This window comes from Eschrichtius robustus, chromosome 8, assembly GCF_028021215.1.
Source record: "Eschrichtius robustus isolate mEscRob2 chromosome 8, mEscRob2.pri, whole genome shotgun sequence".
NCBI classification, from domain to species: Eukaryota; Metazoa; Chordata; class Mammalia; order Artiodactyla; family Eschrichtiidae; genus Eschrichtius; species Eschrichtius robustus.
The window spans coordinates 105,681,315-105,701,720 of NC_090831.1; the positions used below are offsets into that span (position 1 = coordinate 105,681,315).

The 20,406-nt window shown below is 36.8% G+C and overlaps 1 non-coding gene across 1 annotated transcript; it reads right to left on the bottom strand.

Annotated features, from left to right (window-relative positions):
- Positions 1-1,702: 1,702 nt before the first annotated feature.
- TRNAR-UCU (transfer RNA arginine (anticodon UCU)) lies at positions 1,703-1,775 on the bottom strand. Its single transcript has one exon. It is a non-coding gene; the product is annotated as a tRNA-Arg (tRNA).
- Positions 1,776-20,406: the final 18,631 nt, after the last annotated feature.

A 20,406-nucleotide genomic window follows, 5' to 3' on the forward strand; every position in this document is an offset into this window, starting at 1 on the left:
AAAAAGTATTCCATTATGTGGATTTACCACATTTTATTTATCCATTCATCAGTTGATAGATATTTAGTTGTTTCTTCATTTGGATATTATGAATAATGCCACTATAAACATGTATGTACAAGTTTCTGTATGGACATATATTTCCGTTTCTCTGGGATATATACCTAGGAGTGGAATTTCTGGGTCATACCGTAACTCTTATGTTTAGTCTTTTGAGAAACTGCCAGACTATTTCCCACAGCAGCTGTACCATTTTAAATTCCCACCACCAACATATGTGGGTTCCAATTTCTCCACATCCTCACCAATACTTGTTATTGTTTCCCTTTGATTATAGTCATCCAAATGGGTGTGAAGTAGTATCTCATTGTGGTCTTGATTTGCATTTCCCTGATGGCTAATGACATTGGGCATCTTTTGATGTACTAGTTGGCCATCTGTTTATCTTCTCTGGGACAATGTATGTCTTCTTTTATTTGTCCATTTTTAAAGCGGAGTATCTGTCTTTTTATTATGGAGTTTCTTATATATTCTTTACTCTTGATATATATATCAGATACACAATTTGCAAATATTTTCTCCCAGTCTGTGAGTTATCTTTTCATTTCTTGATGGTGTCCACTGAAGCACAAATGTTTTTACGTGCTGGTTTCTTTTTTCTCTCTCTCTTTCTCCTTTTAACTAATCCTATATACTGGTGGTTCTATACAAGGTTTTTAATAAAAACAGAGCCTAGAATATAGGCTTTTAATAAAGCAGTGATTCTCATTTGTTTTGTTAAATGCTGCGATTCTTAAACAGTATGCAGCACATAGTATACCCTTAATGAATATTTGTTGAATAAATGATTGAATAACATTCACATACACTCAAATTTTTATCTTTCTGAGAGTATGTCCCATCTTATTTAAGTGTGGCCTTCTGAAACCAGGGAAATGACCCCTGGTTCTCAGTCCAATGAAATATTATAGGAATATCTCAGTCAAACACAAACAGCAGGATCACATACATCTCCTCCAGTCTTTAATCTTGACTATCTCCCTCCTTTTACAGAGGAGTTGCTAATCAGTGCAGCAAAGGAATAGCTTGTCTTAGACCTTTCCCTGCTGCATAAACTACAACCAAGAATGGACTTCAGTGGTCCTTCCTTGCTTGCCTTTCAAGGGATAATTATACACATGGTTGAATTCTCTTATTTTTACAGTGAGAGTCTTCTAGCTCTACAGAAGCTAATTTTTAGTGTTTCGAAGAAACTGAGTCACTGGGATAAGGGTGTACAGGGCCCTTGTCACCACACCATCAGAGGGGCACTTCCATGTCCTTCCTTGGGTGGACACTGAGAATGGATGCCAGTCCATCAAGGATCATGCAGCAATGGCAGGACTGGAGTGATAAAGGCCCAGACAAGCCACCTCAGAACTCGTCTTTGCTGGCCTCAGTCATATTTTGGGCTGTAATAGGCATCCTTTTTGTTAAAAGCATTAAGTCTCCTTTTGCTTAAGTGAGTGGTGATTGGAATCATTCAGTTTGCTTTCGTCAAACTCACTGGAGCAAACACAAGCGATCTGGAGGGAAAAGGAATAACTCCAATACTAAGATACAGACACTTCACAGCCTGGCTATACATAGACAGACTCAAGACTACCAACAAAATATTTTTTATGTTATTCTCATTACATCAGTGCTGCATGTGGGATCTTAGTTCCCTAACCAGGGATTGAACCCAGGCCCCCTGCAGCAGAAGTGTAGAGCCCTAACCACTGGACCACCAGGGAATTCCCTCGTTACTTCACTTTTCTAAATTCATATTCTTCATTGTTACCAATTAACTACAGAAAGAATTTCAGCACCCAACATAGGAGCACCTCAATACATAAGGCAAATGCTAACAGCCATAAAAGGGGAAATCAACAGTAACACAATCATAGTAGGGAACTTTAACATCGCACTTTCACCAATGGACAGATCATCCAAAATGAAAATAAATAAGGAAACACAAGCTTTAAATGACACATTAAACAAGATGGACTGAATTGATATTTATAGGACATTCCATCCAAAAACAACAGAATACACTTTCTTCTCAAGTGCTCATGGAACATTCTTCAGGATAGATCATATCTTGGGTCACAAATCAAGCCTTGGTAAATTTAAGAATATTGAAATCGTATCAAGTATCTTTTCCGACCAAAATGCCATAAGACTAGGTATCAATTACAGGAAAAAAACTGTAAAAAATACAAACACATGGAGGCTAAACAATACATTACTAAATAACCAAGAGATCACTGAAGAAATCAAAGAGGAACTCAAAAAATACCTAGAGACAAATGACAATGAAAACACGACGATCCAAAACCTATGGGATGCAGCAAAAGCAGCTCTAAAGGGAAGTTTATAGCTATACAAGCCTACCTCAGAAAACAAGAAAAATCTCAAATAAACAATCTAACCTTACACCTAAAGCAATTAGAGAATGAAGAAGAAAAAAAACCCAGAGTTAGCAGAAGGAAAGAAATCATAAAAATCAGACCAGAAATAAATGAAAAAGGGATGAAGGACACAATAGCAACGATCAATAAAACTAAAAGCTGGTTCTTTGAGAAGATAAACAAAATTGATAAACAATTAGCCAGACTCATCAAGAAAAAAAAAGGAAAAGACTCAAATCAACAGAATTAGAAATGAAAAGGAGAAGTAACAAGTGACACTGCAGAAATACAAAGGATCATAAGAAATTACTGCAAGCAACTATATGTCAATAAAATGGACAACCTGGAAGAAATGGACAAATTCTTAGAAAAGCACAATCTACCAAGACTGAAACAGGAAGAAATAGAAAATATAAACAGACCAATCACAAGCACTGAAATTGAAACTGTGATCAAAAATCTTCCAACAAACAAAAGCCCAGGAACAGATGCCTTCACAGGCGAATTCTGTCAAACATTTAGAGAAGAGCTAACACCTATCCTTCTCAAACTCTTCCAAAATATAGCAGAGAGAGGAACTCCCAAACTCATTCTACGAGGCCACTGTCACCGTGATACTAAAACCAAAGAGGTCACAAAGAAAGAAAACTACAGGCCAATATCACTGATGAACATGGATGCAAAAATCCTCAACAAAATACTAGCAAACAGAATCCAACAGCACATTAAAAGGATTATACACCATGATCAAGTGGGGTTTATCCCAGGAATGCAAGGATTCTTCAATATATGCAAATCAATCAATATGATACACCATATTAACAAGTTGAAGGATAAAAACCATATGATCATCTCAAGAGATGCAGAAAAAGCTTTTGACAAAATTCAACACCAATTTATGATAAAAACCCTCCAGAAAGTAGGCATAGAGGGATCTTACCTCAACATAATAAAGGCCATATATGACAAACCCACAGCCAACATCTTTCTCAATGGTGAAAAACTGAAACCATTTCCACTAAGATCAAGAACAAGACAAGGTTGCCCACTCTCACGACTATTATTCAACATAGTTTTGGAAGTGTTAGCCACAGCGAGCAGAGAAGAAAAAGAAATAAAAGGAATCCAAATCGGAAAAGAAGAAGTAAAACTGTCACTGTTTGCAGATGACATGATACTATACATACAGAATCCTAAAGATGCTACCAGAAAACTACTAGAGCTAATCAATGAATTCGTTAAAGTAGCAGGATACAAAATTAATGCCCAGAAATCTCTTGCATTCTTATACACTAATGATGAAAAATCTGAAAGAGAAATTAAGGAAACACTCCCATTTACCTTTGCAACAAAAAGAATAAAATACCTAGGAATAAACCTACCTAAGGAGACAAAAGACCTGTATGCAGAAAACTATAAGACACTGATGGAAGAAATTAAAGATGATACAAACAGATGGAGAGATATACCATGTTCTTGGATTGGAAGAATCAACGTTGTGAAAATGACTATACTACCCAAATCAATCTACAGATTCAATGCAATCCCTATCAAACTACCAGTGGCATTTTTCACAGAACTAGAACTAAAAATTGCACAATTTGTATGGAAACACAAAAGACCCTGAATAGCCAAAACAATCTTGAGAAAGAAAAATGGAGCTGGAGCAGTCAGGCTCCCTGACTTCAGACTATACTACAAAGCTACAGTAATCAAGACAGTATGGGACTGGCACAAAAACAGACATATAGATCAATGGAACAGGATAGAAAGCCCAGAGATACATCCATGCACATATGGTCACCTTATCTTTGATAAAGGAGGCAAGAATATACAATGGAGAAAAGACAGCCTCTTCAATAAGTGGTGCTGGGAAAACTGGACAGCTACATGTAAAAGAATGAAATTAGAACACTCCCTAACACCATACACAAAAATAAACTCAAAATGGATTAAAGACCGAAATGTAAGCCAGACACTATAAAACTCTTAGAGGAAAACATAGGCAGAACACTCTATGACGTAAATCACAGCAAGATCCTTTTTGACCCACCTCCTAGAGAAATGGAAAGAAAAACAAAAATAAACAAATGGGACCTAATGAAACTTAAAAGCTTTCACACAGCAAAGGAAACCATAAACAAGGCGAAAAGACAAGCCTCAGAATGGGAGAAAATATTTGCAAATGAAGCAACTGACAAAGGATTAATCTCCAAAATTTACAAGCAGCTCATGCAGCTCAATGTCAAAAAAACAAACAACCCAATCCAAAAATGGGCAGAAGACCTAAATAGACATTTCTCCAAAGAAGATATACAGATTGCCAACAAACACATGAAAGGATGCTCAACATCACTAATCATTAGAGAAATGCAAATTAAAACTACAACGAGGTATCACCTCACACCGGTCAGAATGGCCATCATCAAAAAATCTACAATAAATGTTGGAGAGGGTGTGGAGAAAAGGGAACCCTCTTGCACTGTTGGTGGGAATGTAAATTGATACAGCCACTATGGAGGCTCCTTAAAAAACTAAAAATAGAACTACCATACCACCCAGCAATGCCACTACTGGGCATATACCCTGAGAAAACCATAATTCAAAAAGAGTCATGTACCACAATGTTCATTGCAGCTCTATTTACGAAAGCCAGGACATGGAAGCAACCTAAGTGTTCATCGACAGATGAATGGATAAAGAAGGTGTGGCAAATACATACAATGGAATATTACTCAGCCATAAAAAGAAACGAAATTGAGTTATTTGTAGTAAGGTGGATGGACCTAGAGTCTGTCATACAGAGTGCAGTAAGTCAGAAAGAGAAAAACAAATACCGTATGCTAACACAAATATATGGAATCTAAAAAAAAAAAAAAAAAAAAAAAGGTTCTGAAGAACCTAGCGGCAGGACAGGAATAAAGATGCAGATGTAGAGAATGGACTTGAGGAAACGGGGAGGGGGAAGGGTAAGCTGGGACGAAGTGAGAGGGTGGCATTGACATATATACACTACCAAATGTAAAATAGATAGCTAGTGGGAAGCAGCCGCATAGCACAGGGAGATCAGCTCAGTGCTTTGTGACCACCTAGAGGAGTGGGATAGGGAAGGTGGGAGGGATACGCAAGAGGGAGGGGATATGGGTATATATGTATACATATAGCTGATTCACTTTGTTATACAGCAGAAACTAACACAACATTGTAAAGCAATTATACTCCAAAAAAGATGTTAAAAAAAAAAAAAAAGTATTTCAATCTCCTCAGCATGACACCTACAGTTCCCATGATCTGGTCCCACCTTGTCCACTCAGTTTTTCCTCGCCTTTCTTCAATGCCAACACCCTTCTCTCCGTGAACCATCTCTCATGTCTTCCAAACATGTCACACTAACTCCAACTCTTTGCATTTGCTTGAACACAATGATGTAATATGTTTCTACATCTTCTCTTTTTTTTTTTCTTTTTATTTATTTATTTTTTGGTTGGGTCTTCTTTGCTGCGTGCAGGCTTTCTCTAGTTGCGGCGAGCTGGGGCTACTCTTTGTTGTGGTGCACGGGCTTCTCACTGCAGTGGCTTCTCTCCTTGCGGAGCATGGGCTCTCGGCGCACAGGCTTCAGTAGTTGTGGCACCTGGGCTCAGTAGTTGTGGCACACGGGCTTAGTTGCTCTGTAGCATGTGGGATCTTCCCGGACCAGGGCTCCAACCCGTGCCCCCTCCATTGGCAGGTGGATTCTTAACCACTGAGCCACCAGGGAAGTCCTCTCATTGTATTTTAGAAAAGCAATTCAGTGACAGATGGTGAGTGCTTTCCATTTCTTAGATGTACATTTAACAATTTTCTTTTGGCCCTAGGCTATTAGTTTTATTTTTTATTTCTCAAATTAACATTTATTATTATTATTATTTTGGCCACACCACGTGGCTTGTGGGATCTTAGTTCACTGACCAGGGATTGAACCCGGCCCGGCAGTGGAAGCACCAGGGAATTCCCTCAAATTAAAATTTAATGTCAAAAGTTATAGAAGCAAATGTTTCCAAAAACAGGAAGAGTAGAGCAGTTGAATATATAGTGCTCAAATATGCAAGAAATACATACTTTAAAATATCTAAAACAATAGGCAAAATCAACAATACATCAAGTTTTGCCCTACCTATCAGTAAGCTTTTTAAATAGCAAAGAAATGTGGGAAAAGAATGATGAGTATTTACTGCTCAAATTAGTTTGGTGTGAGCTTTTTCTAATTTAAAGTATCATTAAATTACTGCCTTTCCAAGTAAACCTAAAGAATACTTTAAATTTTTAAAGCATCTTTCATAAGCCACATTGTAGCACAATAAATAGATTTCTCAATACAAGAACAAAAACCTCACTAACCGGGTGCCTTCTCAACAAATTAAACCTGAAGAATTTATCCAAATTCCTTTTAAAAAGAAAAACAGTTCACAAAAGAAATACAAAAATAGACTAAACAGATGACCAAAAATATTCATTGTCACTAGTAATAAAGAATTGTCAATTAAAATGAGATACCATTTTTGCCATCCAAACTGGCTCTGGCTTTACTGTGTAATTAGACACACACACACAAACACAAGATTATTCCACATTCTGTTTTTTCAAAGTACTCACTGCAGCAAGGGTAAAGTTAGATGGATACGCTCAAACACTGCTGGTAGACGTAACTTGGTTCAGTCTTACTAGGAAATGATTTGACATTTTAAATTATCTATCCCGTGGTCTTACAGTCTTCTAAAATTTAAAGTTTTAATGATTACATAATATTTCATCAAATGCATATATCACCAGTTATTTAATCATTCCCCTATATTAACTATGTAGTTTTTGGAGGGGGGATGGTTCTATCATAAATGCTGCAATGAACATTTTTACATAACTTTTGACAACATCTCATTATTTTCTTCAGATAAATTCTTGAAAGAGATAGTACTAGATCAAGAAGGAAAATACTTTTTAAGGTTCTACTTTTAATCAATCCTATATACTTATGGTTCTTTAGACTAGAAGATAGGCCCTTTTAAGGCAGGGATACTTGTCTGCTTTGTTAAATGCTATACCCCCAGCACCTAGAACTGTACCTGGCACATAGTACACCCTTAATAAATATTTGTAGAATGAATGATTGAATAACAGTTGCATACATCCAAATTTTGGCATTTGCCCTTGTAAACTTCTGGGAAGACATCCCACACTGTCTTATTAAGGAAGGCTGGAGGCTCACTAGCATTTGGTCAAGACATACCAAGTACAGATATGAAATCTGGACAGATGTGCCCAGTCATTCTATTTTCCATTTTAAAAGAGATAGTAGAATTATAGCAACAAGCTGGTGATGGCAGCCTTCAAGACGGCTGCTCCAATCTACTGTCCTTGCTCCCAAATTGATCTATAGACTCAAAGCAATTCCAACAAAAATCCTGGCAAAATTTTTGCACATTTCACTGTAAAGCTACAGTAATCAAGATAGTGTGGTACTGACTAAAGACAGACGTATAGAATGAGAATATAGGCAATAAAGATAAACATAAAGATCAACAATGAAACAGAATACAGTCCAGAAATAGACTCACATATATATGGTCAGCTGACTTTCATCAAAGATGCCAAGACAATTGAATAGGGAAATGATAACCTTTTCAAAAATGAGGTTGTAAAAATTGAATATCCATATGCAAAAATAAAATGATTCTGAACCCTTACCTCACATCATACACAAAAATTAACTCAAAATGGATCATGGGCCTAAATGTAAAACTAAAGCTATGAAAATTCTAGGAGAAAATCTTAGTGACCTTGGGTTAGGCAAGTAATTTTTAATAGGATAAACACAAATTCTAAAAGAAAAAGATTGATGACTTGGACTTTGTCAAAATTTAAAACTTTTGCTCTTCAAAAATCACTGTTGCAAAAATGAAAAGGTAAGCCACAGTCTTGAAGAAAATATTCACAATACTTATATGTGACAAGAGACTTATGTCCAGAATAAAAAGAACTCTTGTAGTTCAACAATAAGATGGACGACTCAGTTTTAAAAACAGAAAGTCCATAAAAGAAGATACACGAATAGCAAATAAGTAGTACATGAAAAGATGTCCAACATCATTAGTCATTAGGGAAACCAAGAGATACCACTACACAATCCCTAGAATGGCTAAAATTAAATACTGACAGTTTTCCACGATGTGGAGAAACTGGAACTTTCATAGTTTTCTGTTGGAAATGCAAATTGGTTCAGCCACTATAGAAAACAGTTTGGTAGTTTATAAGTTAACATACACTTAGCATACGATCCAGTACGTCCACTCCCAGGTATTTACCTAAGAGAAATGAAAACATAAATCTACACAAAGACTTCTTATACTCAAATTTTCATAGAAGCTTTATTCACAACAGCCAAAAACTGGAAACCATCTAAATATCCATCAACTATGAATGGATAAACAAATTTTGGCATATTGTATGATGGAGTAATACACAGCAACAAAAAGAATAATTACTGTTACAGGCAGTGATTTGCAAAAACATTATACTAAGTGAAAGAAGCCAGATACAAAAGATTACATTACATGAAATTCTAAAAAAGATAAAATTATAGTGGTAGAAAATAGGTTGGTCATTGCCATGGGCCAAGCGGTAGAGTGTTGGTGGAGACATAGGGGGACTTCTGGGGATGACATAGTTGTTCTATATCTTGATTGTGGTGTCTGTTACATGATTGCATGCATTTTTCAAAACTCATTGAATTATCCACTTAAAATAAGTGAATTTTATTGTATGTAAATTATACCTCAATAAAGCTGATTAGAAACCCTTTTGATAATAGCTTCTTTTCATTTTTAAAAATAGGGGCTAAAAGCAGTATTTTTATTTATTTATTTATTTATTTTGGCTGCATTGGGTCTTCATTCCTGCATGCAGGCTTTCTCTAGTTGCAGCGAGCGGGAGCTACTCTTAGTTGCAGTGTGCAGGCTTCTCTTGCTGCAGAGCACAGGCTCTAGGTGTGTGGGCTTCAGTAGTTGTGGCATGCAGGCTCAGTAGTTGTGGCTGTGGGCTCTAGAGTGCAGGCTCAGTAGTTGCAGTGCATGGGCTTAGCTGCTCTGAGGCATGTGGGATCTTCCCAGACCAGGGATTGAACCCATGTCCCCTGCATTGTCAGGCAGATTCTTAACCACTGCGCCACCAGGGAAGTCCCTAAAAGTAGTATTTTGATGTGGATGGGGAACTGACTTCAAAAAGATGGGAGACAAAGGAGTAAATACTAAATATCGCTTTCCTTGGGTGGAGATGTGTCAACAACAGGATTTCTTCCCTGAGTGATTAGTACTCAAATCAATCTTATTCAATGCTAAAATAAAGAAGGTGATTGCATAGCAAGCAGAGTTTGTAGATGATCCTTAAATTTCTTTCAATAGTGCATGCCAAATGAATGAAGATGAATTGTTGGATGATTTTATACTGTGTGAACAAGGATAGGTAATGCATTTTAAGAAAAGCAATTCAAACCTACGTTAATAATATTATATAGGCTCAAGATATTTTCCCAGGATACACTGTTACCTGAAATTATTAATAAGTATTGTAGACATGATAATGGTATTATGGTTTAAAAAAATTCTTTATCTCTTAGAGGTAAATACTAAAGATTTTACAATGAAGTAATATGACATCTGGGATTTGCTTTAAAATAATCCAGCAGAGTTAGAAGAAGTAAGAGGTGAGAATACTTAGGAACATAGACGAAACAAGATTGGACACATACTGATAATTGTTGAAGCCAAGTGAGTAAGTAAGTAAGTACAGGGGATTTACTTTTCTATTTTCTCTATTTTGTGTATGTTTGAACGTTTCCATAATAAAGAGGGTTTTTTTTTTAAGTTTCCTGGGGAAGAATCTTGGCCTGGAGTCGTCCTGGACTATGCTACATGTTCCATAAGGGCGAGAAGAGAAGTTGAAAACACATCCTTCAAGTCAAGGGGATGTGGTATGGCGGAATCACCAAGGGTGCTCATCCATTCTATGCCAAGGGCCTCTCTGGAGGATTTGATGTGCTTGGATGGTAAGTATAGTGGGTATCACTGGGCAGAGGTGATGCCCAAAGTCTGGTGGATACAGGCTTATGATTCTGAGCTAATTTGGGTCTGTGCTATTTGAACTAGGGCCCCAGGCAGAAACTGAGGGTATAAGAGATAGTGTTCAATATGCTGGGGAGAAGTAAAGGAAAAGGAAAGGTGAGCTTCCAGGATTCCTGCCAATGAGAAATCATTTGGGGAATATCTATAATCACTGGGAAGGCGAAGTTTCACCACATCATCCCAATAGGCTGCTCTGAATTATAAACCCAACAGAATGCTAGGAACAGACAGGGTATAGGAGATTAAAATTTTCCATTCTATATAGTAATTGCAAAAAAAAAAATACTATTAGAAATTCAGAAAAATCCAGAGAAGGGTAATTAATTATTTTTTTAGATACTCAAGGAAAATGTATGAAAACAAGAGACCAAAAGATGATAAAATTGGAGACTTGAAGGTTGTAAATCCTTAGAGGTATAAATAGTGTTGTAGGGACTTTTCACTAAATCCTAGAATGCTAGAACTAGAAGATGCCACCTAAAGCTTAAAAGATGTAATTTAATTCCAACAAAAGGAAGTATACTTTATAAGAATGTTTTAGCTAAGAACACAAATAAGCTTATGCACATTTAGCAAATGAAAAATATAATTAAATGAAAGTAGGATATCTGAGAGAAAAATCTTAAACATTTTGAGACCAACACCATGGAAGTCCTCTAAGCTTTTTACAATCTACCCATTGGTACTACTTCAGAGGCTGAGTTGGACAAATCATCTGTGTTGCCAAATACTGCAGTTCTTAGTTTTTTGAGATTTGATTAAAACCCTTGAGTCACTGTCAGAATAGCTGTTGGTCCTTCACATATACAAGGAATCTCCATTTCTAGAGTCAGACATGAGAACTCACGTTGGCCAGAAATGGAATAATGCAGCATTCCACCACCCCGGGCACCATCCTTGAAAACTTACTCTTTCAGCTATTTACTGCCGTGTAACAAACTACCAAAACCCAGTGGCTTAAAACAGCACCTTTTTATTATATTTATGATTTGGGAAGGGCTGGGCTAGGTGATTCTTCTGCTCCATATGGCATCCAGTGGGGTCACATGCGCTATTCAGCCAGAGGCTGGGCTAGGCTGGAGGTTAGTTGGAGCTGCTTCCCTCACTAGCCCAATGTCTTATCAGTGCTGCAGATGGCTGGGTTTAGTTGAGCTCCTCTGCCTCACTATATAATCTCAGGACTTCTCCACATGTTTTCTCCAGTAGGGTTGTTAGAGTTCTTACCTGATGGTTGACTTGTGATCAGGACTCCAAGAGACAAAGGAGAAGCCTGTCTGACCTCTTCGAGTCTAGCCCCAGAACTGGCATCATCACTTCTGTTGTGCTCTGTTGATCAAAACAATCCAGGCCAGCCCTGATTCAAGGGGAGGAGAAATGCACTTCTCAATGTAAGAAGTGTCAAACAACTTGAAGCTATCTTTAATCCATCACAGACGCCCTCAGAAAACTGTCAGGAATGGAAAACTACCCTTGTCTGCCTTTAAGGAGAACCAGAAAGGAATTTTCCTGGACTAAATGTTTATTCAATAAGAAAGATAAGTAGTTCTACATATCTCAATATTTCTGTTTTTAGCCAGACCAACAGAATATTCTCCACCACATATAGAAATGCTTTGTTCCTCAATTTACCTGTATATGTAGGTGAATGTGTGTAAAATACGTATGCATCATACTATATATGCATTTGTCAAATGACATTGTTAGAAAGGAAGTTGGGATTGTTCTAAATAACATATGATAGAGAATGAATCTTTTTATTTTTAATTTTCTTAAAGAGTCCTAAAGCTTATTACAAGGAATATGTAATAATAGCAATAATAATTCATGGTTACAAGCGTAAAGATGCATAGGCATCTTTTAATACATTGTATCATTTATTCGTTACAAGAACTCAGCAAGCTGATATTATTAGTTCAAGGTCACAGGCTATAACCAGGATTTGAAGCCAGGTTCGCTATAGTTCTAAAGCCTATAGCCACACTACAAATGTAGTAGAGAAATAACAAGTGTTGGCAAAGAAGTGAAGAAACAGGAGCTCTCATACACAGCTGATAGGATTGTTAGTTGTTACAATTATTACAACCAATTTGGAAAACACTTATTTGAAAACATATATTGCATGACCCAGTCCCACTACTAGTTAAATCCCCTAGAGAAACTCATGCACATGTACATGAGAATACAAATATATTTATAATCTCACTGTAAGTAATACCAAAGAAAGAGGAAACAGCACAAATGTCAATCAACAGTAGAACAGATAGCTAAGTGGTAGTGTGTTCATATACTGGGATAATCTGCACTAGTGAAAATGAATATCTGGAACACCATGCATCAACAAGGACGAATCTCAAAAATCCAAAACTGAAGCAAAGGAGCAAGTCACAGATGAATACCTAAGTATGATTCTATTTATATAAAGCAGAAACCACTGATGTTCACTAAAATGCATACAGAGGGATAAAACTATGATGAAATAAGGCAATATCACACAAAATTCAGGCAGGAGGGAGAGGAATATGACCTGGTAGCAACACACAGGGGGTACCCGGTACAGGACAAAATTCTATTTCTTGGCCTGGGTGGGAGTTCATTTTGTTATTTTTCTTTTAACTAAAAATGCATCATTTACACAGCTAACCATATCAGTGGTCCTCCTAGCATATTTCAGTGCCTGTAGCTAGTTTGTCACACTGCAGTTATCTGTTCACTGCTTTCCCATCATCCATCCTAGCATGCCCGGGCAGGGTGAAGTAAGCTGATTAATGCTCCTGCCCTCACCCTGAGCAGCTAACAACAAAACCCATTGGGTAATTGGCTTTAATACGTGTTTGAAAATCTGTTACATAAAAAAATAGGTTATTGCATTTTTAAAGAATGTCTATGAAATAACATTACTATTTTAACTTATTTAGGTGAAATATATGATTCTCCAGTTTTCCTTGGCATATTATTTTTTAAATCAGCATCACAGATCAACTATACAACATAGTGCCCATCTCTAATAATACTGTATTGTATATTCTAAAATTTGCTAAAACAGTAGATCTATGTTAAATGTTCTTATTCACACACAACAGTAATAATAAAGAGGGTGAGAGGAAACATTTGGACGTGATAGATATGTTTATGGTATAGATTATGGTGATAATTTCACAGGTGTATACTTATCTCCAAATTCATCAAGTTGTATACAATAAATACATACAGTGTTTTGTGTATCAGTCATACCTTAATTAAGTGGTTTTTAAAAAATCACCACCACATGCTACTATGAGATACATTGCTTTAAAAGCAAAAGACTTATTAAACCCACACACTTGTGGTCAATTAATCTACCACAAAGGAGGAAAGAATATACAGTGGAGAAAAGACAGTCTCTTCAGTAAGTGGTGCTGGGAAAACTGGACAGCTACATGTAAAAGAGTGAAATTAGAACATTCTCTAACAACATATACAAAGATAAATTCCAAATGGGTTAAAGACCTAAATGTAAGACCGGATACCATAAAAGTCCCAGAGGAAAATATAGGCAAAACACTCGTTGACATAAATCGCAGCAATATTTTTTTTGATGTCTCCTAAAGCAAAGGAAATAAAAACAAAAATAAACAAATGGGACCGAATTAAACTTAAAAGTTTTGCACAGCAAAAGAAACCATTGACAAAATGAAAAGACAACCTACTGACTGGGAGAAAATATTTCCAAATGATATGACCAATAAGGGGTTAATACCCAACATATGTAAATAGTTCGTATACCCCAAAATCAAAAAAACAAACAACCGATTAAAAAATGGGCAGAAGAACTGAATAAACATTTTTCCAAAGAAGAAATGCAGATGGCCGACAGGCACGTGAAAAGATGTTCAACATCACTAATCATCAGGGAAATGCAAATCAAAATCACGGTGGGCTATCACCTCACACCTGTCAGAATGGCTATCATCAAAAAGAACACAAATAACAAATGTTGGCAAGGATGTGGAGAAAAGGGAACCCTTGTACACTGTTGGTGGGAATTTAAATTGGTGCAGCCACTGTGGAAAACAGTATGGAAGTTTCTCAAAAAACTAAAAATACAAGGGCTTCCCTGGTGGCGCAGTGGTTGAGAGTCTGCCTGGCAATGCAGGGAACGCGGGTTCGGGCCCTGGTCTGGGAAGATCCCACATGCCGCGGAGCAACTAGGCCCGTGAGCCACAATTAACTGAGCCTGCGCATCTGGAGCCTGTGCTCCGCAACAAGAGAGGCCGCGATAATGAGAGGCCTGCGCACCGCGATGAAGAGTGGCCCCCAGTTGCTGCAACTAGAGCCCTCGCACAGAAACGAAGACCCAACACAGCCATAAATAAATAAATAAATACTTATTTATTTTTAAAAAAAAAAACAACTAAAAATACAACTACCATATGACCCAGCAATTCCACTCCTGGGTATATATCCCCAAAAAAACAAAAACACTAATTTGAAAAGATACGTGTACCCCAATGTTCATAGCAGCGTTATTTACAATTGCCAAGATATGGAAGCAACCTAAACATCCATCAACAGATGAATGGATAAAGAAGATGTGGTATATACATACAATGGGATACTACTCAGCCATTAAAAAGAATGAAATTGTGCCATTTGCAGCAACATGGATGGACTTGGAGGGTATAATGCTAAGTGAAATAAGTCAGACAGAGAAAGACAAATACTATATGATATCACTTATATGTGGAATCTGAAAAACACAACAAACTAGTGAATATAACAAAAAAGAAAGCAGACTCACAGATACAGAGAACAAACTAGTGGATACCAGTGGGGAGAGGGGAGGGAGAGGGGCAATATAGGGGTAGGGTATTAAGAGGTACAAACTATTATGTATAAAATAAGCTACAAGATATATTGTACAACACACGTAATATAGCCAATATTTTATAATAACTATAAATGGTGTATAACCTTTAAAAATTGTGAATCACTATATTGTACACCTATGACATATAATATTATACATCAACTATACTTCAGTAAAAAATAAATAAAAATAAATAAATAAAAGCAAAAGACTCGCCATACCTGTGTAGAAAGGGTAACCACAGGCTCCATTATGAGCAAATTTGTCTATATTTGTTGTGTACAAAGGCCAGCAAAAATGTGTTTGTAGCTTGATACTGAAGACAGATGTAATGAAAAGGGAAGGAAAATTTCACCACTCCAATGTGGAAAGAGGATATCATTAGAAAAGTAAATAGTTCTTTTAAGTAGTACATTCTATTTTGTAATATAGATATCCTAGAGCAAAAGAGGGTAAAGCATTCTAAAATTATCAAGTTTTCCACCTTCACAAAGAAAGTAAATACGATAATTAGAAAAATCCAAGTGAAGTATATTTGATTTCTACTTGGCATAAATGCAAAGCAGAAAGACTTCTTAGGGTTTTTTCTTCCCTTTCACTATAAGTTGATGTCAAAATAATCGAAGAAAAAGAACTTCAAACCATGATCCTTTCTCCCTTCATATCAAAGCCAAGGTTTCACTCCTAGTTATTTTAACAGGTAACATATTAAGTCAAAACAAAGTAAATTAAAATTCATTCTCTGGAGGGCACATATCCGATTAAAATGAGACAGTAAGTTATGCATCAGGTAAGTAAAACCATGCTTTCAGAGCAATTTGAAAGGGAAATACTTTTCTCCAGTTGTGAAACTTCATAACTGTTTATTTTTAAAAATTGGTAGTTTGACCTATTCCATTTCTTTTTAATTTTACAAGCAATACATTCCAGAATCATGTGATCTTCTATTATGTATATTTAAAATAACTATCTTCAATGCAAAGCATGAAATCAACATTATATGATGCAAGTTTATGTTTGCTTTAATAAAATTAATAGGATTCCCTAGTAATGCTCATTGTCATTATGAATATAATACTAGATTCTCTAAATTTTTCCTGGACAAGAGTAAATATAAGTAACGTAAAATCAATTCTAGCATTTTTGTGCTTAGCATTGTATATTATCTCTGATCCTTAAAAATCCGTGCAGGTTGTTATTATCCCCATTTTACATATGAAGACACTGAGGCTTAGAGAAGTTGAGCAACTTGCTCAGCACTGCATTCCTGGCAAATGGCCAGATGGGGATTGGAATCTAGATCTTCCACTGCTTCCATGTTATTATGCATATTTATACTATGTCAGTTAACACATGGCCTTTGGATTAGAACAACTTTAATACAGCAGTGCCTGCTAGGGGACAAACAATTTGTTATGTCCTCCAAACACCATCATTTTTTTAAATGTTCTACTCTAAAAGAATGTTTTTCTGTTATTTAAATTTAATTAGAACATAGATTCATTCCAAATTATATAGATACTACCCTCACAATATTACAAAGGGTGATGAAGGCAAATGTTCTGGAGTAGCAGGTATTTCTAAATATTATGGTTTACAGTTAACTATAACATTTCAGAAATGAAATATTCAATAAAGATAATATATCAATTAAGAATCAATGAACTTTGAGCCAAACCAATCTTGAGAAAGAAGAACAAAGCTGAAGACATCACATCTCCTGATTTCAAATTATATTACAAAGCTATAGTAATCAAACAGTATGGTATAAGCATTAAAAACAGACACATAGATCAGTGGAACAGAATAGAGAGACCAGAAATAAGCCCATCCATATATAGTTGTTAATTTACAACAAAGGAGCCAAAAATAGAGAAAGGAAATAGTCTCTTCAATAAATGGTGTTGGGAAAACTCAACAGCCACATGCAAAAGGATGAAATTGGATCCCTATCTTCACCATCCACAAAAATCAACTCAAAATGGATTAAAACTTGAACATAAGACCTGAAACCATAAAACTTTTAGAAGAAAACATAGGGATAAGCTCCTTGACATCAGTCTTAGCAATGATTTTTTGGATATGACAGCAGAAGCAAAGGCAACAAAAACAAAATAAACACGTAGGACTGCATCAAACTAAAAGGCTCTGCTCAGCAAAGGAGATCATGAACAAAATGAAAAGGCAACCTATGGACTGGGAGGAAATATTTGCAAACCACATATTCAATAAGGGGTTAATATCCAAAATATACGAGGAACTCATACAACTCAATAGCAGAAAACCGAATAACCCAATTTTAAAATGGACAAAAGACCTGAATAGATATTTTTCCAAAGAAGACATACAAATGGCCAACAAGTAGAGGAAAAGGTGTTCAATATCCCTAATTATCATGGAAATACAAGTCAAAACCACAATGAGATATCATCTCACACCTGTTAGTATGGCTATTATCAAAAAGACAAGATATAACAAACGCTGTGGAGGATGTGGAAAAAAGAGAAACCTTGTGTACTGTTAGTGGGAATGTAAACTGATACAACCACTGTGGAAAAAAGTATGGAGGTTCCTCAAGAAATTGAAAATATAACTACCATATGATCCAGAAATCTCATTTCTGGATATATATCCAAAGAAAATAAACCATTATCTCAAAGAGATATCTGTACTCCCATGTTCACTGCAGCATTATTCACAATAGCCAAGGTATAGAAACCAGAGAGTATAAAAGTGATTGCCACTGGCTTGATGGGGGAGGGGGAATAGGGTAAGGAGAGGTTGGTAATAGGGCACAAACTATCATTATAAGTTGAGTAAGGTCCATAAGAGGATCTAACGTATAACATGGTGACTATAGTTCATAGCACTGTATTATATAATCAAAACTTGCTAGAGAGTAGAACTTAAATGTTCTCACCAATAAAGGGGGCAGGGAATATGTGAGGTGATGGATGTGTGAATTAACTAGATGGGGGAAATCCTTTCACAACATATACATATATCAAGTCATCATATTGAATACTTTAAATGTCTTAAACAATTTATTTGTCAATTATACTTCAATAAAGCTAAAAAAAGAAAGCATAATTTCAAACTAATCTTTTTTTAATAAATTTATTTATTTATTTTACTTTTGGCTGTGTTGGGTCTTGATTGCTGCACACGGGCTTTCTCTAGTTGCAGCGGGTGGGGGTTACTCTTCGTTGCGGTGCACAGGCTTGTCATTGCAGTGGCTTCTCTTGTTGCGGAGCACGGGCTCTAGGCACACAGGCTTCAGTAGATGTGGCACACGGGCTCAGCAGTTGTGGCTCGTGGGCTCTAGAGTGCAGGCTCAGTAGTTGTGGCGCAAGAGCTTAGTTGCTCCGCGGCATGTGGGATCTTCCGGACCAGGGCTCGAACCCGTGTGCCCTCCATTGGCAGGCAGATTCTTAACCACTGCACCACCAGGGAAGCCCTCATACTAATCTTAATTGATAAGTTTAAACCACCTGATTCCTATGTAAAAGAGATATCTTTGGAAAATGATATACCTATGTTCTCAAATACATCAGCACACTAACAGTACGAAATTTTGGGGGAAAAAAAACTGCATTAACAAAACTCACTAAGCTCCAGTGGATAATGAGATTGTGATTCTGTACATACGTACGTACGGCAGTTCTCATAGCAGCAGCTGAAGAAGGAGGAAAAGGAAGAAAAAGAAGAAAAGGAGGAAGACAGAAGAGGGAAAAGAAGAGGAAAAGGAGGAAGAAGGAAATAGAAGAAAGAGGAGAAAAAGTAGGAGGAAGAAGCAAGATGAAGAGATAGAGGTGAAAGAAGAGAGAAAGGAAAGAAGAGATGGGAGAAGAGGAAGAGGAGGGGAGAGGAGAAGGAGAATCTGCCATGATAGTGTAATTCCAGATCGTTATTTGAAATTCTGGGTACTTCAATTACATAGCTCTACAAGATCCTACTTGGGGACAGACAAAAAATGATAGCCTACCAAGTCACCTCTGTCCCTAAATTTTGACACTGCTGCCAGAAAGCAGAGACTCTGTACTGTAAATTGGGGACTGCCACATTAAAGAGTATAAAGTCCAAATTACCAAGAAGGGAAATAGAACTAATATTTATTGAATGCCTACTGTGTGCTAGACCTTACATGAGGTGCATTACAAGTATTTTATCATTTCATAACATTAATATTATTATAGCCATTTTACAGATTGGAAAACTGAGACTCAAAGAAGTTAAGTAACATCCCCATGGTTGCATCACAAGTAAGTGGTAGTCCAGAATTTAGAGTCCCACTTGACTCTTTCTATTCTTATCTCCTACTTCACTGCCCTAGAGGTATGGTGCTTGTTAATGATACATTCTAAATAGCAGCAGCTCAAGGCTCTCTTCCCCCTACCTCTCCTTGAGAAGAGCTGATGTGGCCAGAAGCCAGAGTCACTACCATTGAGCTAAGGGATTATGGGCTGAAGATTTCAGTATAGTTCAAAGACTCTCATGTCAACATGGCTTCCTGCCCCATTGGATTCCTTAACTTTAGACTCCCCTTCCTGGCTCTTCACCTGCTTAGACTTAAGTACTGTGTGACTAAAACTATTTGAGGGGAGAGATGGCCGTGTGTGCTGTTGTCCATGGTCCTGAACCACTGTTCAGGTTAGGGTTGTTCATCTGGGAAGTAGATGTGGTTATGGACGTGGGATGGGGCACAAAACCAGGAAGGCCTAGCCAACCCAGATGTGGTCCAAAGAAAAGGAATTATTGAGTAAGTGGCTTAGCCAGCACATCCAATAGAGCTTTCTGCAGTGATGGTAATGTTCTAATGCTGCACTGTTCAATATTGTTGCCATTAGCTACATGTGGCTATTGGGCACTTGAAATGTGGCTAGTAGATGAGCAACTAAATTTTTAATTTTATTTAATTTTAACTAATTTAAATTTAAATAGCCACACGTGTACCATATTGTAGAGCACAGGTTAG